Source organism: Tamandua tetradactyla, chromosome 9, assembly GCF_023851605.1.
Source record: "Tamandua tetradactyla isolate mTamTet1 chromosome 9, mTamTet1.pri, whole genome shotgun sequence".
Classification (NCBI taxonomy): Eukaryota; Metazoa; Chordata; class Mammalia; order Pilosa; family Myrmecophagidae; genus Tamandua; species Tamandua tetradactyla.
Window position 1 is genome coordinate 61,580,994 of NC_135335.1, and position 22,794 is coordinate 61,603,787.

At 36.6% G+C, this 22,794-nt stretch overlaps 1 long non-coding RNA gene across 1 annotated transcript; it reads right to left on the bottom strand.

The window, feature by feature from the left end:
• Positions 1-1,449: 1,449 nt before the first annotated feature.
• On the bottom strand, positions 1,450-19,289 carry LOC143646125 (uncharacterized). The gene is made up of 3 exons (XR_013157304.1): positions 19,150-19,289; positions 18,551-18,642; positions 1,450-1,606 (listed from the first exon to the last, which is right to left on the bottom strand). It is a non-coding gene; the product is annotated as an uncharacterized LOC143646125 (long non-coding RNA).
• Positions 19,290-22,794: the final 3,505 nt, after the last annotated feature.

Below are 22,794 nucleotides of genomic sequence, written 5' to 3' on the forward strand. Positions count from 1 at the left end.
ATGGCCCTAGATAAATGCTCTTTTTTTGTAAATGCTTTATAATTTAAAAAAGATAAGAAAGTATTTTGAAAGAAAAAGATTATTCCATTATTATTTTAGGAGTGTGTAAAGAAAATAAGTAGTTTGTCATAATAGTATCTGAGGCTTGACAAATCAGTAATAATATCCATATTACAGTTACTTAACTGTTAAGATTACTTAACACTTTACTTTTAAGAATCATTAGTTTTCAGAGATTTTATCACATCCCTCCTAAAATTTTCCAGTCTTTTGTATCTGTTTTTGTTTATATTTAAAAGTATAAATTATGCAGAAAAGCTTAGATGTATGTGGGAAAATCTGGAGTGTACATATGATGCATATTTAAACTATAATTCAGAACTAAATTCTGATATTATGTTAACTTACCTTAAAATCATTCCTTATATTTCCATTTCCTTTTTCAGCTACACAAATTCTGCTGTCAAATATCTTTATGGGTTATCCTTTTTTTGCAGCTTAGGAAGAAAATTGCATTGCTCATAATATTTTTTTTCAGTTTTTTTAGTCCATAAGTTTAGACCATTTTCTTTCTGTTTCTCACTGTGTCCTCAGGAGATGACTGAATTTTTTTGGCCTTCAATGTTTCTTTATAATCTGTATTTTTGTTGGTCCATTACATAATCTTATATCTGCAGATTGAGTGATTTCCAACAGATGGTGTAGATGGGAAAGAATTATCCAACATCTCTTCTGTTGGGGTTTTAGCCACATCATACTCTCAGATATTTACCTAGAAATCAGATTGAGCAATGCAACTCTGAGTTATGGTCCTATTCTTTTTCTCTTTCATCTATTGTAGCTGTGTGGATATAAGAATTGTTCATCGATTCCATAAAAGCATCTATTTGTCTAACATATCCACAATTAATTAGCATAAGAGCAACTACATTCTTCAGCGTGGATTTCCAACAAAACTCTCCATCCTCTGGTCTTGCCTATAAAACTTTAATTTATGGTCATCATGTTTTTCCCAATATGCAATGTAAATATTCATCACTATGGTAGGTGGACTAATACCCTACCTCTAGAGGATTTACATGCCTTAATCCCCAATTCCCTAATTGACGAATGCTACTTTGAATGTCATAGGGAATGTTGTAGGTATGATTGAGTTTATAGGCCTTGAGGTGGTGAAATTTTCCTGGATTATCCTGGTGACCCCAACCTAATCACCTAGGTCCTTCAAAGTAGAGGACCTTTCCTGACTAGTTCAGAGACGTGTGAGGTGAGAAGAATACAATCTGTCCTTGTTGACTTAGGACATAAATGAAAGGGCTCATGAGCCCAGGAATGCAGTGGCCTCTACATGTGGGTAGAAGAATCAATCTCAGTGCTACAAACCCTCCTCTAGAGCTTCCAAAAAGGAAAACACTTTGTGGACACTTTAATGTTAGGGCTGTGAGATACTTACCAGACAACTGACCTACAGAATTGTAAGACTAGATTTATGTTGCTTTATGACAGCAAATTTATGGGTATCTGTTTCAGCAGCAATAGAAAATGAATATTTTCCTATCTGCCCCACCTTCTTCTTGTTCTTGCTAAGTTGTTTCTTGGGAGTTATCTATGGATAGAGGAGAGACATGGAGAGAGAGAGAGGGAGAGAGAGAGACATAAGTGTAGAGTAGAAAATGTGACACCTCAAGTACCTCATAGGGGAAAACAAATTACATGTAGGTGAGGCAATGTGAGCCAGATTATTGGATGGCTATAAATTTTGAATATCTGAATCAAGGAACACTAAGGTGATGGGCAGTCTACACACACTAAAAGTAGCTTACTCCTTGCTTTTAAAAGTCCAATCCTACCAATCCTATGTCTTGAGAAAAATTCTCCCATATTTTAATAACTTGCCCAAGGAAACACACTTATGAATGGCAATGATGAGGTTTAAATACTAGCCAAAACCCCTGAACTGAATCAAGGTATTACATTTTACTGCATTTCTATTAGAATTTAAGAAGGATCTATTTCTTCTTTGCAGGGCATGATACAGCCAATTTGGTATGGAATTGATAAGATTAAAATGGAATACTTTAAATTTGAAATGGAGAATTTGTTTTTATACAATACTTTCAATAATTTGATGTCAAGTAAATATGTTCTTTAACATTTACTAATAAGGAGGTTTTGCAAATTCAGCATTTCTTGAGCAGTTTCAACATTCAGTTCTACTCAATACCTAAATGTTCCCTTATTTTTAAATATTTAAAATATTTCTTTCAATTTAAGTACAGTGAGATGATGTCAGGGAAAGATATTAAGGTACTCCAAAAGACTTTCCCTCCACGGAATCCACAAGAATGTGGTAGCAATCATCAAAACTACCCTTTTCAGAACTCTGAAAATTAATCAAATCTTCCAAAAATGGAGTTTTGGTAATAATGGTTATTTTTTGTATTTTAACTTACCTTATCCCTCCCTCCCCAGCTCTTCATTACCATTGAAAATCAGTGGCCCCACAATCATGTTTAGAACCTATGTCTTAGGAGCCACAGGAAAAAGACTACTCACAGGGTGTTTCAGTTTGTTAAAGCTGCCAAAATACAACATACAGAAGTGGGTTGGCTTTTAAAAATGGGGATTTATTAGCTTACAAGTTACGATTCTAAGGCTGTGAAAATGTCAAATTAAGGCATGGACTGGAGGATACCTTCTCTAAAGAAAGCCATCTGGGACACCTCTGGAAGGCAAATGGGAAGGCAAATGGCTGGTATCTGCTGCTCCTTCTCTCCTGGTTTTTGTTGTTTTCAGCTTCTGACTTCAGTAGCACTTTCAGCTTCTGTGGGTCCTTGCTTGCTTTCCCTGAGCTTTTCTCTCCAAGCTCTCTCAGCCTTTTCTTCCTTTATCCTCTCATAAAGGACTCCAGTAAGAGGATTAAGACCACCTTGAATGTGGTAGGTCACATTTCAATTGAAATAACTTCTACAAAAGGTCCCACCTTGAATAGATCTACACCCACAGGAATGGATTAAAAAAACATGGCATATTCTGGGATACATAACAAATCCAAACCCTAACACAAGGCTTGTCTTTGTCTTTATCTATTCTGACTCACAGCCTGCTCAGTCAAACAACATTTTCTCCAGGGGAGTTTCATTAGAAAAAAAAAAAAAAAAGGTAATTTTAACATCACTGCTGGCTGAGGTGAAAATAACAGTGGGTGAAGTTAAGCAGTTGACCAAAAAACTTAAAAAGAAAAACTGGGAAATGAGATATCCATAGGAAGACATGAAAATATCAAACATATTTCTGGGGATCTATAGTACTTGTGGAAGCTCAGTGTTGTGTGAATGTTCAACAAAAATCAGAGAAGGCCATATTCTCATCTCTGGCTGATGTTGCATCTCTGTGATGCAGGAAATGAAACTAAGATAGAGCGATAAGCTGACTGCCTGAATAATGAAGCTATGCCGCAGCATGAATACAGGACTATTTAACAAAGACTAAGAGACTTATTGGTTCCTGCCACTAAAGGAAATCTCTGTCTAGTTATCAGCTTTCATTTAAGCTAGTTGTGTAGAAACTTTAGCTCTAAATGGTAAAAATAACAGTCTTCAGAGAATTATTTCAAGAATGTCACTTAGAACAACAAAACAACAAACTCTAAAGAAGGAAGAGCATTTAAATTGAATTATCTATATCACATTATTTAAAATACCCAGTTTTCAACCAAAAATTATGAAACATGCAAAAAAAAATGTTCTCCTTATATGAGAAACAAAAGCAGTCAATAGAAAACACTCCTGACGAAGCACAGATGCTGGACTTATTAGATACTAACTTTAAATCAGCTACTACAGCTATGTTAAAAGGACAAAGGACACAATATTTAATAAATTAAATATTAGAGTATATAATGAAGTAATAGAAATTATGAAAAAGAATAAAATGAAAATGCAAATGTTGAAAAGTGTGATATCTGAAATGAAAATATCACTACAGGGACTCAATGGCAGATGTGAGTGAGCAGAAGAATCAGCAAATTTCAATATATGCAAATGAGATTATCCAATTTGAAGAACAGACAGAAAAAAGAAAGAAGAAAAATTATCAAAACCTCAGAGACCACTGATTTAGAAAACCCTAAATCAGACCAATATACACATAATGGTGAAGTCCAAGGATAGAAGAGAGAGAAAGGAACTGAAAGTATATTTAAATAATTACCTGTAACTTCCAAAAGTTTGATGAAAACATTAAATTAAACATTCAATAAGCTCAATAAATTCAACTGAAATAAAAAAGAGACTCAACCCTAAATGCATCAAAATTAAATGCTTAAAAACAAAAGAGAGCATACTGGAAGAAACAAGAGATAAGTGACATCACATACGAGATATGCTTGAGAATAGCTCATTTCTCATCAGAAACCTGGAAAGCCTGAAAGCAGTGGATGACATATTCAAATAGCTGGAAGAATGAAACGCAATTGTCAACTAAGAATTCGATTTGTATTAAAATTACACTTCAAAACTTAAGGAAAATTAATGCATTTCTAGAAGAATAGAAACCGAATTTGTTTATAGCAGATCTGCCCCACAAGAAATAATAAATGGTGTCCTTCTGGTTGAAACAAAGAAAAGTTTCCCTAAATTTATCTACAGATTTAATATAATCCTTAGAAAAAGGCAACTTGCGTACATTGGCAAACTGATCTTAAAATTCATATGCAAATTGAAGTCACCAGAATAGACAAAACAATCTTGAAATATAAAACAAAGTGTAGAAACCACAATTCCCTTTAAGAGGGAAGCATTTTAGAAAAAAGCTTTAGAGCTTACACAGCTAGAGACATTTGGTTGATTGTATTAATTAGGGTTTTCTAGAGAAACAGAATCAACAGGGAACACTTGCAAATATAAAATTTATAAAAGTGTCTCACGTGAGTGCGGGAATGCAGAGTCCAAAATCCGCAGGGCAGGCTGTGAAGCCAACGACTCCAATGGAAGGTCTGTATGAACTCCACAAGAGAGGCTTGCCAACCAAAGCAGGAAGATCCTGTCTCTTCTGAATCCTCCCTTAAAAAGCTTCCCATGATTAGATTAAGCATCACTCATTGCAGAAGACACTCCCCTTTGGCTCATTATAAATGGAATCAGCTGTGGATGCAGCTGACGTGATCATGATCTAATTCTATGAAATGTCCTCATCGCAACAGACAGGCCAGCACTTGCCCAACCAGACAAACAGGTACATCACTTGGCCAAGTTGACACATGAACCTGACCATGACAGTGATGAAGAAGGAAAACACCCCTGGGGGAGCTTCATGGAAAAAGAAACCGGGAGAGAAAGCTAGCAGATCATTATGTGCCCTTCCAGACAAAAGAGAAACCACAAACTTCATTGGCCTTCTTGAGCCGAGGTATCTTTTTCTGGATGCTGTAATTTGGACATTAATTCATTAATTTGGACATTTTCCAAATTATTAATTCATTAATTTGGACAGACTTGGAACTGTAAACTCGTAACTTATTAAATTCCTCTTTTAAAAAGCTGTTCTGTTTCTGGCATATTGCATTCTGGCAGCTTTCAAACTAGAACAGTAAATGATAGCAGGGGGCTTGAATAGGTAAAACAAAGGAAATATTTCATGGTGGTGAAACTATTCTTTATGGGGATTCAGGGGTGAATATATCAATCTCTACATTTTTCAGAAAGCGTAAAATTTTACAGTATGAAGATTGTATCCTAATACAATAATAATATATATATGTATATGGTGTGTATGTGTGTGTGTGTGTGTGTGTGTGTGTGTGTATCAGCTAAGGAATAACAGATTTGAGTGCCAAAACAAAAGGATTTACATACATTACAAATGAATAATATGACCTCAGTGAAAGGCATGAAGGAACTGGCACTGAAAAAAATTTGGAAATCAATGAAACACGTAAGGATAAAAGTAAAAGGAATTACACAGAAGAAAACAGTCTAATTATACATTAGACACAATTATACAATAGCACTCAATACAATAACACAATTATACAATATACAATACACTCTAATTATACATAAGTTGTCCCCCATACAAGTTAATGCTGAAGACACTATAGGTGGTATGTACTGGAGGTTACCAATTAAGTAAATAGATGAGAGATGATGAGTCCGGTTTCTCGCTGCTGCATTGAGAAGTTAGAAATAAGCAAAGGGAAAAAGCGAGAATGATTCGGGTAGTAAATGTTTAGAGTTAAGGATGGCAAACTCATATGTAGCTTAATATATATATATATATATATGCATTTATATTTATATATTTATAGATATGTATATACAGACAAGTTAGTGTACACACATTTCCTTGCTATGTCAGCTGAGAGGACCTATAAGCAATGGTTCTGCAGTAGAAACAAGCGCACTTAAGACCAGATCTTGGTTTGTGATACCATTTTCCAATAAAATGAATCAGGATTCTTTGGTAAAATTCTTGCTAAGTATAGTGTTCAAAAATAAGGAAGTGCTAAAACACATACACACATACACACATACACACACACACAGATGGGAACATGCTAATGGGACACAAGAACCAAAGGAAAGTACTTCTAATGGCAAAAGCTAGAACAGTTTGAGCCACAAAATAAAGGTGAATTTGAATATTACCCAAAGTATAAAATATATGCCCATGAGTTCGTTCTGATATAAATTAATGATTAAATATATAAATAATTGGATATAGTAGACAGATCTGATATGCAGAAGAATTCTATATGGTGTATGAGATTATCTGCCTTCAAGTGGCATGCAGATTTTGTAACCCTGTACCACTCCTTAAGTGTGGGCTTTACACAGAGAGTTAACAGTGAAGTATGGAAATAGAGAAAACAAGTAACTTGGCAGTCTAAAAACCTGACAAGCATTGCCTCAGCCAGTTGGTCAAGGTTAGCATCAAAATGATATGATAGTTTGTATAATAAGAATAGATCTTTATTGCTTTGATCTCTTTCCTAAACCTCATCGCCCCAATCTAATCACCAGAAAAGTGTTAAATAAATCCCGAGCATGGATACTCCAGAAATTCTCCTCAAAGCTTCTAAAATCACCAAAACCGAGGACTGTCTGGGAGATTGTCGCAGCCAAGAGCGTAGGAGACATGGAGACTAAATGTAATATGGGAGCTTGGATAAGATCTTGGAAACAAGGAAGGTAAAGTGGGAGGGAATCTGAATAAAGAATTGACCTTAGTTAAAACCAATATACCAATACTTGTTCACTTTGACAGATGTACCATACTAATACATGAATAATGTGTGTACCTGAGTATGCGGATTAAAGGAACTCAGTACTACCTTGGCAATTTTTCTGTAAATCTATATTCTAAGAAAAATTCAGTTTAAAAAGTTTTTGTTTTTTTTTTAATTAAAAAAAATTAACTAACACAACATTTAGAAATCATTCCATTCTACATATACAATCAGTAATTCTTAATATCATCACATAGATGTATGATCACCATTTCTTATACATCTGCATCGATTTAGAAAAAGAAATAGCAAGACAACAGAAAAAAATAAAATGATAATAGAGAGAAAAAAATAAAAATTAAAAATTAAAAAAAAAAAAAAAAAAAAAAAAAAACTATAGCTCAGATGCAGCTTCATTCAGTGTTTTAACATAATTACATTACAATAAGGTAGTATTGTGCTGGCCATTTTTGAGTTTTTGTATCCAGTACTGTTACACAGTCTGTATCACTTCAGCTCCAATTACCCATTATCTTACCCTATTTCTAACTCCTGATGGTCTCTGTTACCAATGACATATTCCAAGTTTATTCTCTAATGTCGGTTCACATCAGTGGGACCATACAGTATTTGTCCTTTAGTTTTTGGCTAGTCTCACTCAGCATAATGTTCTCTAGGTCCATCCATGTTATTACATGCTTCATAAGTTTATTCTGCCTTAAAGCTGCATAATATTCCATCGTATGTATATACCACAGTTTGTTTAGCCACTCGTCTGTTGATGGACATTTTGGCTGTTTCCATCTCTTTGCAATTGTAAATAATGCTGCTATAAACATTGGTGTGCAAATGTCCGTTTGTGTCTTTGCCCGTAAGTCCTTTGAGTAGATACCTAGCAATGGTATTGCTGGGTTGTATGGCAATTCTATATTCAGCTTTTTGAGGAACTGCCAAACTGCCTTCCACAGTGGTGGCACCATTTGACATTCCCACCAACAGTGGATAAGTGTGCCTCTTTCTCCACATCCTCTCCAGCACTTGTCATTTTCTGTTTTGTTGACAATGGCCATTCTGGTGGGTGTGAGATGATATCTCATTGTGGTTTTGATTTGCATTTCTCTAATGGCCAGGGACCTTGAGCATCTCTTCATGTGCCTTTTGGCCATTTGTATTTACTCTTCTGAGAGGTGTCTGTTCAAGTCTTTTTCCCATTTAGTAATTGGGTTGGCTGTGTTTTTGTTGTTGAGTTGAACAATCTCTTCATAAATTCTGGATACTAGACCTTTATCTGATATGTCATTTCCAAATATTGTCTCCCATTGTGTAGGCTGTCTTTCTACTTTCTTGATGAAGTTCTTTGATGCACAAAAGTGTTTAATTTTGAGGAGTTCCCATTTATTTATTTATTTCTTCAGTGTTCTTGCTTTAGGTTTAAAGTCCATAAAACCGCCTCCAATTGTAAGATTCATAAGATATCTCCCTACATTTTCCTCTAACTGTTTTATGGTCTTAGACCTAATGTTTAGATCTTTGATCCATTTTGAGTTAACTTTTGTATAGGGTGTGAGATACGGGTCCTCTTTCATTCTTTTGCATATGGATATCCAGTTCTCTAGGCGCCATTTATTGAAGAGACAGTTCTGTTCCAGGTGAGTTGACTTGAATGCCTTATCAAAGATTAAATGTCCATAGATGAGAGGGTCTATATCTGAGCACTCTATTCGATTCCATTGGTCGATATATCTATCTTTATGCCAGTACCATGCTGTTTTGACCACTGTGCCTTCATAATATGCCTTAAAGTCAGGCAGCGTGAGACCTCCAGCTTCGTTTTTTCCCTCAAGATACTTTTAGCAATTCACGACACCCTGCCCTTCCATATAAATTTGCTTATAGGTTTTTGTATTTTTGAGAAATAAGTTGTTGGGATTTTGATTGGTATTACATTGAATCTGTAAATCAATTTAGGTAGAATTGACATCTTAACTATATTTCGTTTTCCAATCCATGAACACGGTATGCCCTTCCATCTATTTAGGTCTTCTGTGATTTCTTTTACCAGGTTTTTGTAGTTTTCTTTGTATAGGTCTTTTGTCTCTTTAGTTAAATTTATTCCTAAGTACTTTATTTTTTTAGTTGCAATTGTAAATGGAATTCGTTTCTTGATTTCCCCCTCAGCTTTTTCATTGCTAGTGTATAGAAACATTACAGATTTTTGAATGTTGATCTTGTAACTTGCTACTTTGCTGTACTCATTTATTAGCTCTAGTAGTTTTGTTGTGGATTTTTCCGGGTTTTTGATGTATAGTATCATATCATCTGCAAACAGTGATAGTTTCACTTCTTCCTTCCAATTTGAAGCCTTGTATTTCTTTTTCTTGTCTAATTGCTCTGGCTAGAACCTCCAACATGATGCTAAATAATAGTGGTGATAATGGACATCCTTGTCTTGTTCTTGATCTTAGGGGGAAAGTTTTCAATTTTTCCCCATGGAGGATGATATTAGCTGTGGGTTTTTCATATATTCCCTCTATCATTTTAAGGAAGTTCCCTTGTATTCTTATCCTTTGAAGTGTTTTCAATTTGAATCTTGTCCAATGCCTTCTCTGCATCAATTCAGATGATCATGTGATTTTTCTGCTTTGATTTGTTGATATGGTGTATTACATTAATTGATTTTCTTATGTTGAACCATCCTTGCATACCTGGGATGAATCCTACTTGGTCATGATGTATAATTCTTTTCATGTGTTGCTGGATTCGATTTGCTAGAATTTTGTTGAGGATTTTTGCATCTATATTCATTAGAGAGATTGGTCTGTACTTTTCTTTTTTTGTAATATCTTTGCCTGGTTTTCGTATGAAGGTGATGTTGGCTTCATAGAATGAATTAGGTAGCTTTCCCTGCACTTCAATTTTTTTGAAGAGTTTGAGCAGAGTTGGTACTAATTCTTTCTGGAATGTCTGGTAGAATTCACATGTGAAGTCGTCTGGTCCTGGACTTTTCTTTTTGGGAAGCTTTTGAATGACTGATTCAATTTCTTTACTTGTGATTGGTTTGTTGAGGTCGTCTATTTCTTCTTGAGTCAAAGTTGGTTGTTCATGCCTTTCTGGGAACTTGTCCATTTCATCTACATTGTTGTATTTATTAGCATAAAGTTGTTCATAGTATCCTGTTATTACCTCCTTTATTTCTGTGAGGTCAGTGGTTATGTCTCCTCTTCCATTTCTGATCTTATTTATTTGTGTCCTCTCTCTTCTTCTTTTTGTCCATCTTGCTAAGGGCCCATCAATCTTGTTGATTTTCTCATAGAACCAACTTCTGGTCTTATTGATTTTCTCTATTGTTTTCATGTTCTCAATTTCATTTATTTCTGCTCTAATCTTTGTTATTTCTTTCCTTTTGCTTGCTTTGGGGTTAGTTTGCTGTTCTTTCTCCAGTTCTTCCAAGTGGACAGTTAATTCCTGCATTTTTGCCCTTTCTTCTTTTCTGATATAGGCATTTAGGGCAATAAATTTCCCTCTTAGCACTGCCTTTGCTGCGTCCTATAGGTTTTGATATGTTGTGTTTTCATTTTCATTCGCCTCGAGATATTTACTAATTTCTCTTGTAATTTCTTCCTTGACCCACTGGTTGTTTAAGAGTGTGTTGTGGAGCCTCCACATATTTGTGAATTTTCTGGCACCCTGCCTATTATTAATTTCCAACTTCATTCCTTTATGATCCGAGAAAGTGTTGTGTATGATTTCAATCTTTTTAAATTTGTTGAGACTTGCTTTGTGACCCAGCATATGGTCTCTCTTTGAGAATGATCCATGAGCAGTTGAGAATAAGGTGTATCCTGTTGTTGTGGGGTGTAATGTCCTATAAATGTCTCTTAAGTCTAGCTCATTTATTGTACTATTCAAATTCTCTGTTTCTTTATTGATCCTCTGTCTAGATGTTCTGTCCATTGATGAGAGTGGGAAATTGAAGTCTCCAACTTATGGTACATGTGTCTATTTCCCTTTTCAGTAATTGCAGTGTATTCCTCACGTATTTTGGGGCATTCTCATTCGGTGTGTAAATATTTATGATTTTTATCTTCTTGTTTAATTGTTCCTTTTATTAGTAGATAGTATCCTTCTTTGGCTCTTAATGGTTTTACATTTGAAGTCTAATTTGTTGGATATTAGTATAGCTACTCCTGCTCTTTTCTGGTTGTTATTTGCATGAAATATCTTTTCCCAACCTTTCACTTTCAACCTATGTTTATCTTTGGGTCTAAGATGTGTTTCCTGTAGACAGCATATAGAAGGATCCTGTTTTTTAATCCATTCTGCCAGTCTATGTCTTTTGATTGGGGAATTCAGTCCATTAACATTTAGTGTTATTACTGTTTGGGTAATACTTTCCTCTACCATTTTGCCTTTTGTATTATATATATCATATTTGATTTTCCTTCTTTCTACACTCTTCTCCATACCTCTCTCTTCTGTCTTTTCGTATCTGACTCTAGTGCTCATTTTAGTATTTCTTGCAGAGCTGGTCTCTTGGTCACAAATTCTCTCAGTGACTTTTTGCCTGAAAATGTTTTAATTTCTCCCTCATTTTTGAAGGACAATTTTGCTGGATATAGAAGTCTTGGTTGGCAGTTTTTCTCTTTTAGTAATTTAAATATATCATCCCACTGTCTTCTCGCCTCCATGGTTTCTGCTGAGAAATCTACACATAGTGTTATTGGGTTTCCCTTGTATGTGATGGATTGTTTTTTTCTTGCTGCTTTCAAGATCCTCTCTTTCTGTTTGACCTCTGACATTCTGACTAGTAAGTGTCTTGGAGAATGCCTATTTGGATTATTCTCTTTGGGGTGTGCTGCACTTCTTGTCTGTAATTTTAGGTCTTTCATCAGAGTTGGGAAATTTTCAGTGATAATTTCTTCCATTAGTTTTTCTCCTCCTTTTCCCTTCTCTTCTCCTTCTGGGATACCCACAGCATGTATATTTGTGCGCTTCATATTATCATTCAATTCCCTGAGGCCCTGCTCAAATTTTTCCATTCTTTTCCCTATAGTTTCTGTTTCTTTTTGGATTTCAGATGTTCCATCCTCCAGTTCACTAATTCTAACCTCTGTCTCTTGAAATCTACCATTGTAGGTTTCCATTGTTTTTTTCATCTCTTCTACTGTATGTTTCATTCCCATAAGTTCTGTGATTTGTTTTTTCTGACTTTCCATTTCTTCTTTTTGTTCATCCCTTGTCTTCTTCATGTCCTCCCTCAATTTATTGATTTGGTTTTTGAATAGTTTTTCCATTTCTCTTTGTATATTCAGAATTAGTTGTCTCAGCTCCTGTATCTCATTTGAGCTATTGATTTGTTCCTTTGACTGGGCCATGTCTTCAATTTTCCTGGTGTGATTTGTTAGTTTTTGCTGATGTCTGGGCATTTAATCAGATTTCCCTGAGTGTGGGACTCAGCAGGTTGAAAGACTTTCCTGTGAAGTCTCTGGGCTCTGTTTTTCTTATCCTGCCCAGTATGTGGTGCTTGTCTGTCTGCGGGTCCCACCAGCAAAAGATGTTGTGGCTCCTTTAACTTTGGAAGACTCTCACTGCTGGGTATGTGGTGGAGACAGAGGAAAGGTTGTAGGCTGGTTTTAATGGCTTCAAATTGTGAAGTCCTGGGATCTGAATTCCTTGAGAGAGGGATTCCACCTGAGTTGCATTTCACCCCTCCCCTGGGGAAGGTTCAGGTGGTAGAGAGCCCTGAAAGCAGCCTGTTTCTGCATTTGGGGCATTTGCAACCTGTGTTATCCCAGCGCTGAGCCCAGAGGCAACCATGCCTCCATAGAAACAGCCATAGAAGGCTCTGTTTCACCCCCTTTCCTCTTTTTCAGTTAGCCCAATAGGCAACTTCCACCTTGATCAGTTTTGCCTGAGCTGAGGGCCTATTTTTAGTAGTCAGAAGTTGTTCATTAATGCCACTATTGGTGTTATGTTGGACTCAGTTTCTACTACTGTTGGAGACTCTTTCCTTTCCCTCCAGGAAGTCGCCTGTGGGGGAGGAGCACCGGCCGCTGCGGTTTGGGGAACCGCTGATCCGGGGCTCCCAGCCGGCCTGGGAAGCCGCGTGTGTGGGAGGGGTGCCAGTCGCCGGCTGCCGCAGCTTGGGGAACCACTGATCTGAGGCTCCCAGCTGGCCCGGGAAGCCGCATGTGTGGGAGGGGCGCCGGTCGCCAGCCTCCGCGGCTTGGGGAACCGCTGATCTGAGGCTCCCAGCCGGCCCGGGTAGTCGCATGTGTGGGAGGGGCGCCGGTCGCCGGCCGCCACGGCTTGGGGTACCGCTGATCCGAGGCTCCCAGCCGGCCCAGGAAGCCGTGCATGGGGGAGGGGCGCCGGCTGCCTCGGCTTGGGGAACCGCTGATCCGAAGCTCCCAGCTGGCCCGGGGAGCCGCCTGTGAGGGAGGGGCACCGGCCGCCAGCCACCGCGACTTGGGGAACTTGCCTCTCCGAGTTTCTCAGCCGGACCAGGAAGGAGGGAGGGAGGAGCGCCGGCCGCCAGCCGCCGCGGCCCAGGGAGGAGCGCGCCGCTCGGGGACCTCACCGCAGCGGAGTCTCATAGCCGGTCCAGCCATTCCACCCTGGGGTACACTGTGTGTCTGGACTCTATCGTAGCTCTGGGAGCTGTTCTGTACTTTTCCTAGTTATTTAGTAGTTGTTCTGGAGGAGGAACTAAGATGTGCGCACCTTACTAAGCCGCCATCTTCTCTGGAAGTCCTATAAAAAGTTTCTGAAGGCTGTAGTTTTCCTTCACTATGAGAATTTTTTTCATATTCTGACCATAGATTAACTGCTTATATCAAGTTTTAGAGATGAAGGAGTTTGTCCCATTATAAGTAGTCATAATTCTCTTTATTGGTTGCTGGCATAGAATGGCTGTTAATATTCCTATTTAAATAGATAATCTCTATCTACACCTTTTAAATGAGGTTTTGAAGTAAAAATCTGTTTTCTTATGACCATAGCACAATCTTAACAATTTTATTTTGCATTTTTAATTGCCCTCATTTTAAGAAGTTAAATATCCATGGTATTATTTTTGTCCTATTATTCTTTTTTAAAATCTTAAAAGTTAATATCCACTTGTATCATATCTATTGTTGCCTTCTTTGGAATATTTACTTTAGAACCTTTGAGTATGAACATTGTATAGTCTTCCATAATTTATGATAATATTCAAAAGCACAATAAAATTTCTTAAGGATGGATATATCATGATTGAGTATAACATTCACTTCACAGATAAACAGAAAACTAGGTAAGCTGAAGTTACTATTTCAGGACACTATTATCACAAGCTATAGGAATACAGTATTTTATTTCCTATCAGCTTACTACTCTCAGTCATTGTACCCAAGTACTTTCCAGTAAATTAAAATCAGAAGGAATTCTCTATTTTTGGAGTAAAAAGAAAGGTATTTGACTAGAAGACAGGTTTCCATTTAGGGACATTTCCAGCTAGATTTCAGAGAGAACCAAAGTGGCTAAATTTACAGCATGTTTCATTTACATGGTAGCAACTTTTCTGTAATTTCATTGCAAAGAGCACCTTCAAGGAAAATATTGTAACATCTCCTATGGTAGAATAACAAGAATTATCCCCCAAACAATTCTTTAAGCATGGAGAGAAAAGAAACATGAGAGAAAAATTAAATAACCTGTTAATTTGATATTTCTTCTTATAAATGATTTTATAATCACAACTCAATTAAAATATCAGGTTACGTACATCTCAGAGTTACTCTCATAATCTCTTAAAATGTTCAGTGAAGTACAGGGTATACTCATTCCCCACTGCAGTTTTCATGACAAACCACATATAATAATGATTCTGTGCCAGCAGCGTGAAGCAATATTCCATTCCCTGTCATATTATAAATTATTATGTTTTCTGCAAGCTCATGGCAAAGAAAAAAAATTTTCACAAAAAGAACCTAATGAAGATTTTGGTATACTGATATAGCACTATCTGAAAGCTGGGAAAATGTGAGATAAGATAGATCTGCAGTATTCCAGGCTTTTCTGGCTTTCTTCAGGCATGGTACAAATAATTTTCAATTCCAAGGCATTTCTATATGTATGGGAATATTGAGTAGCAGAAGTAAAAAAGTCCATCTCGTTTAAGTGCTTTTAAACACACACACGCATGCGCAAACATACACATATATGTTTGGGACAACGCAGGATATTCTAGGTGAGGCAACATATCTTTGAGGAAGGCTTTTCAATAATATCTAACTTTCTAATAACGTTTCAGTACCGAATTGCTTAAATTTTAAGCTACTTAATTTCCATCCTATAATAGATCTTTTCTTAATAAAGTTCCATACTGTGTGTCATGCATATGTCTAACTTATGGCAGAGAGTCTTCCAGATATTGGAGAGCTAATGGTATTTGAGATAGTCTAGAAAGATTCCAAAATATCTTGATTATTCACACAATAAGTAAAAATGTTGAAGGCATATTCCTGATATTGCATGTATTTTTACCAACAACATTTATATTACCATGGTCCTACCTCATTATATTCATTTTAAAGCAATCTAAAATATATCATGATAAAAATAACTACATATAAATATGTTGTCTTTCCTTATTCTAAACACATTAAAAGTTTTGTGCTTTCCATGTGGTACATGATCTCTTTGATGATTAGGTTCTGGAATCCAATTGGGCTGGTGATGATGTCCAGTTGTCTGGTCAGGCAAGCACTGGCCTAAATATTGCTACAGGAATATTTCATGGCTGGTTGATACACTGCAAGGCTTGTGTATTATTAAATCATTGCATCTTTGACTGATTATATCCATGATCAAGCAAATGAGTATCTCCTCCAAATGAGGTAATCCAATCAATTGTGTTTGAGTCAATTGATTGAAGACTTTTAAGGAAGAAGAGAGAATTTTCACTGTTTCTTCAGCCAGCAAGCCTCTCCTTTGGAGTTTTTCCAGACCCTTCATCAGCGTTGCCATCCTCATGGCCTGCCTTATGGATTTTGGACTCTTGCATTTCCATGGTTGTGTGAGGCACCTTTATAAATCTCATTTTACTTGTATCTCCTGTTGGTTCTGTTTTCTAGAGAAGCCAGACTAATGGTGTCTCCAATGCGGGTTCCTCTTTTCTTGAGAATCTTGGTGATAGAAGATTCTCATCTTAATTCATGCTCTAATATTTTACATTTTGTGTGTGTGTATGTGACACTGTATATACAGTCTGTTCTTAATTTTATACTCAAAGTTATAGAGGACAATGCAGTTTAGGGTGATCCAAAATACAGGATCATTATCATTTACTATAAAAATAGTATTTTCATTCTTCAATTTCAATTTAGAATCATGTTTGAAAAAGAAAAGGAACAAAAAATTTTGTTTCAAAATCAATTTGATCAGTGCTACTTGCTGTGCTAAGTGTGTTTTATATATTGTTCTCAACGTCTTTCTACAATATTTACCTGGCAATATTTCAGGTTAAGCAATGCATCCAACGCTAAATGGCTTCTAATTGGTTAATGCAATGTGAAATCAGCACAAATACTCTTATTTATGGAGAAAAGTAAACAAACTCAGGGTGACTATTGCCTCTGTAGATCATGCACTCCTTATGACTCAAAGCTGTTAGCATATTATTAAGCAATGTTAGGGCTAAAAGGTTAGGAGAGCATGCCATTAATATTCAAGTGTTAAAAAATGTTTATTAGAAAATTGAAGAAATTACACCCATAAGATGTAAATTAATTTCTGAATAACACAGTGGTATATGTGCAAAGTAGGAAAGAACCTCTGACCTATTAATTCTCAAACTAACACCCAATCTAGTATACCATATCTTAACATTGTACACATTGCTGCTATCATTTATTTACTTTTTATTTGGGCTAGAGTGATTCTCAAGGATTCAGGATATTTTAATATTTGTCTACAGAGAAAGTTAGAAGAGATTTCCCTGAGAATATCTATACACTTAGCACTATTTACAAAATGGAATTAGCACCAATCAACTAGACCAAGAAAAACTCCAACTTCAACCATTAAGAACATACCTGAAAGTATTTCTGACTAATGAACATATAGATAATTAGAGAACTGAACAGTTAAAGGACACTTGGAAAACACTGAAGGAATTACACAATGAAAAATGGAACCATTGCAAAGACATTAGGATAGCTCAAATGGATCTTTTCCACATTCCTATTTTCATCAAAAAGAGCTCCAGATTTTATAAAATGCATGTTTCAAATGAATTTATCTAAAATGCCATGTGCTAGTTTGAAACTGTTAGGTAGCCCAGGAAAGCCATGCCCTTAATCCTAACCCAATCATGTGGGGTTGTTTGGGTGGGACCTTTTTATTAAGTTGTTTCCAAGGAGATGTGACCCACCCAACTGTGGGTAGGACATTCTGATTGGGTTGTTTACATGAAAATGTGACCCTGCCCATTCAAGGTGGGTTTTAATCCTTTTACTGGAGTCTCCTATGAGAGAATAAAAGACAGAAAACATAAAGTTCAGAGCTGACATGGATGGCAGAGAGATGAAACCAGACACAGACATTTGGAGATCCTAAGCTGAGATGAAACCCACAGTTTTCCCCAAAGAAGCTAAGTGAGAATCCACAGACATTAGAGAGAAAGCCACTGGAAACAGGAGCTAGGACACCCATTTGAAACCAGAAACTAGAAGAAAAAGACATTGTCATGTGCCTTCCTGTGTGACAGAGATACCGTGGACGCCATAGGTGTTTCTTCAGAGTCAAGTTATCTTTCTCTGCCTTAATTCACACATTTTTATGGCCTTAGAACTTTAAATTTCTAACTTAATAAATCCCTTTTGAAAAAGCCTGTCAATTTATTGTATATAGTACTCTGGCAGCTTTTGAAATTTGAAACACTATGCTTAAAAAGGAATGTTTCTTTAGAACGTTTGAACAAGAAGATCAAATGAATACATAACATTTAGATATTAAAATATCTTTAATGACTGGCTGTGTATACAGCCTATTGGGAATTTAATCGTGTCCTCCACAGAAGACATGCTTCAATATTAATCTGTATTCCTATAAGTGTGAATCCATTTGTAAATAGGGCCTTTGAAAATGTTATTACTTAAATTGTGTCCAAAATTATTGAGGGTAAACCTCAACCCAGTATGGCTGAAGTGCTTATAAGACAATGGAAATGTGCTATAGAAATCGGTTGAAGCCAAAAGCGTGAGCAGCAACGCGGATAGATCACATATGACAGAACTGCCCACACCAGAGTAAGTAGTGCAGACTTCGGAGAAACCTTACCTACACCTTGATTTCAGATATCCTCCAAAACTCCAAGCCAATAACTTCCTGCTCTTTAAGCCAACCAGTGCATCGTATTTGTGATCACAGTCCTGGAAAATTAATACATACTCAAATCAAATTGAGAAGCAATTTTCAAAACAAAACATACCATGTCTATGGTCCCTGGTCAATCTCTATGTGTTAGAGCATTTTCACACACACGCACATACACAAACACACACAATGGCAAATTCTCTTCTGTTTTATTCTTTTACTCTCTCTCCTTTCTGCTCTCCCTTCTTTCCTTTTTCCTCTTTAATTCATTTTTTTTATTATTATAAAAGTATTTCTCTCAGCTAATAGTTTCTACTCCTCAGAAAGTTATATCAAATGGGCAAACATATTTAAAGTTTGCTTTTCAAGTCTTTGTCATTATTTTTCCTGTCTTAACAGATAAAGCCTCTTTCCACTACATTCTCCTGTATTGCCAGTTTCTTAACAGCACTCACAGGTAGAGAATGGGCACACACAGCACCTCGGCTCAATATAAGAGATTGTTCTTTCTCCTTTCAGCCTTTCCCCGTGAGTTATATTTTCCCTCAGAAAGCATGCTGTACCGTAATCTCACAGTGAGCGATGGCTTCTACGGTATCTGGAATAGTGTATTTTCATTTCTGGTAGAGAAGGACACTGCTAACTAAAATTTCTCTGTAGCACCGCGTTCACCTGTTTATCCACAAATGTACAGCAATGGAGCTTGAAGATACCTATGAACAGAGATGGCTTGAATGCAAACTGTCACTACCAGAGATGAAATGGTAAAAAAAAAAAAAAAAAAAAGACCTAATATTTCTTCATGTGTAGACAGTGCTACCATGAATACTTCTTCACATTTATTAATGTATTACTTTTCCTCAAGGATCCCTAAATGCCAGGCACAAAGGTAAGTACCAACATCTGTTAATTAATGGGGAGGTTAAATAAATGACAGAAACAACCACAATTAAATTAATTTGTTTTCAGTAACAAATGAATGCAGGTAATAGAGAATGATTTTAGGTTTCTTTATAAATTAATAGAAAATAATATATAAATAGTATGCTTGCAACTGAGATGGATATAATTGTTAATATTCATGTATATATGAACTATAATCTAGTAAAGAAAAAAAGATCTTAAAGACACTGACATACTACTTTTCATTGTGAATGTTTCATATTGAATTACAGAACATGCCTATTTTCTCACCTATTTTCATGCCAAACTTTTACCAGGCTAGTTCTTTATCTAAAGCAAATTTATATAGGGGCGGTGCTCTGGTGGCTCAATGGCAGAGTTTTCGCCTGCTGTGCCAGAGACCTGGGCTCTATTCCTGGAGCCTATCCATGCATGTTGTTGTTTGCTAGCTGCCGGAATGCAATGCACCAGAGATGGACTGGCTTTCAATAAAAGGGGATTTATTTAGTTGATGTAGAGTTCTTCAGAAGAAAGGCAGCTAACTTTCAGCTGAGGTTCTTTCTTACATGGGAAGGCACAGGGCGATCTCTGCTGGCCTTCTCTCCAGGCCTCTGGGTTCCAACAATTTTCCCCAGGGTGATTCCTTTCTGCATCTCCAAAGGCCTGGGCTGAGCTGCAAGTGCTGAGATGAGATATGCTGAGCTGCTTGGGCTGTGCTGCGTTGATCTCTCATTTAAGCACCAGCCAATTAACTCAACATCATTCATTGCAGCAGGCACGCCTCCTAGCTGACTGCAGATGTAATTAGGAACAAATGAGGGTCACATGCCATTGGCTCATTTCCACAGCAATAGAACTAGGCATCTTCACCTGGCCAAGTTGACAACTGAATCTAACTACCACAATGCAAAAATAAAAAGCAAATTTGGATGAAAGAACTATTTCATATTTTAAGTAGAAAATAATCCAAGCCAGAGAGAGAAATAACCTGCCCAATTATTATCAGAGATTTATGCCTTTATATTTTCTCCTACAGAAAATATAAGCCAAGTAAAATTTTACTTAATTTATGTTTATTTTGTCTGTGATATCTGAACCAAAATTCTTGTTTGATTCTATTTTTTAGAAACATTTTAAATTTGAAAAAAATAACTGATTTATGTATTTGATGACTTGTATGAATTTAATTTCAGGACTTTGCCTCAATATTTTCTTCAGAATTTTATTTTTTTATTGTCTAACAAAATTGATGGACCACAATTTAGAATTGTCACTTAGTTTATTTTCTAGAATATTGCAGTAAAGACTGATGTTATCCTTTTCCTAGTCTAGTTTCTAGGCAACCTAGAAACCACTACTAGTTTCTCTGAAAAGAGTGTAAGTGAACACTTAAAAATTCTAATAAACATAAAGGGTGAGTGTTGGAGAAGAAAGAGTCTTATTTAGTCTCACTGCCATTACTCTCATAATTGTGCCCTTCCAACTGTGGCTAAGGTCAAAATCAGAGATAGAAATGTACAAATGGTCATCATTTTCAGTCTGAAATAGCCTTAATAGAGGCAATAAAGATAGAATGAATGAGTCCATGCTATACTTCTCTTTATGTAAATTAAATTCCCTGGTCAGAAATGATGTGGTGTGAAAAAGATTGGAGCTGTCATACCCCAGAAAAGACCGTGTTCTTTTAATCCATTCCTGTAGGTGCAGACCTATTGTGGGTGGAATCCTTTTGGTTAGATTATTTCAATTGAGATTTGACCCATCCCATTCAAGGTGAGTCTTAATACTTTTACTTGAGTCCTTTCTGAGAGGACAAAAGACAAAAAAAAAAAAAAGCCAGAGAAAAATGTGAAGAAAAAGCCCTGGAGAAGCTAAGAGAGGATTGACAGAAACTCGGAAAAGAAGCCACTGGAACCGGAAGCTGAAAGCAGTGAAACCCGGAAGCCAAGGACCAGCAGATGCAGGCCATGTGATCTTCCATGTGGCAGAGATGTCCCAATGCCAAGACCCTGTCTTCAGAGTCCAGGTATCATCCTACTGATGTCTTAATTTGAACATTTTTACAGCCTAAGAACTTTAAATTGTAAGTTAATAAATCCTCATTGTTAAAAGCTAGTCCTTTCCTGGTATTTGGTTTGATTGGAACACATGGCAACGAATAAGACAATCTTTTAGTTCGTAGGCAGATTTGTCAAAAGAACTGAGAGGGAGGAAGGCAAACCCATAAGCAGAATAAATATAGATTCTAAAGAAAATAAATTGCTACCCTTCTATATTAGAAGAATCTGATATAATTAATCTACCACCAGGAGACCAGTTAGTACTTTCAGGCATGATTCTCTATTAGGGTTCCGTATCAGTTTCTGAAATGGCTTCTCAGATCTGATGTGGCTGAGATCATGCATTACCTACATACTTGCACCCGAGGCCACCTCATTCATGGGACCATGAGGAGACAACTGGTATGACTCAGGAAAGAAGCTAAATGACATCCATAAAAAGTCACCTTGAGCACTAGTTATGAAGAGCATTCTCTACAAAGAATGTTCTTATTCATTCTGAATATTTCATCCATAAACTTCTTTGCCAGGCTTCCTAGTCAGCAGTTTTCTAATTTTTCCTTCCTAAGTGACTGTCAGAAATAACAGCTAGTGACTGTCAGAAATAACTGCAGTTTAGTAGACTTGGTCATCTCTCCTTTGAGACAAAATGAACAATCAGATGCACTGCTTATAATTATGCCCGCTGGGGTTATTTATCATCCTTGCTGTCCTTCAGGGAAATACTTACATGGATCTGTAATGATGTTGTCTTCCAAGTCTGGGTGGTGTTTGCATACTGTGGAGTCATCTGGAAACTGGCCTCATTTATTTTTGATTTTCTAACCAAGAGGAACTCTGATAAAGTCAAGGATGAAGGCCAAGTGAGAGCTGTCAATACAGCAGAAGGGGGAATCAAGAGTGTCTCAGTCACTTGCTGCTAAAAATTTACCTTTGCATTTACAATTTCATCAGTTCTTATCTCATGCATAATTCTGTACTGACCATGTGGGGTCACATGAATCCAAATAATGAGGAGGATATCAGCTATCACGGTAACATAACTTCCTAGGGCCAAGCATTTGACTTTTCCCATGTGCATGCAGGGAGATAGAATGTGTCTTATTCTTTGTTCTTATTATTTTGCATGTATGAAGTTTACTGCAGAAACAAGCATACCATTGCTCCAAAATCTTAGTATCTCTGTAATGATTTTCTTAGTACAGCTTTCTGGAGTTTTTTACTTGAATGCGGCCTGAATCTGTC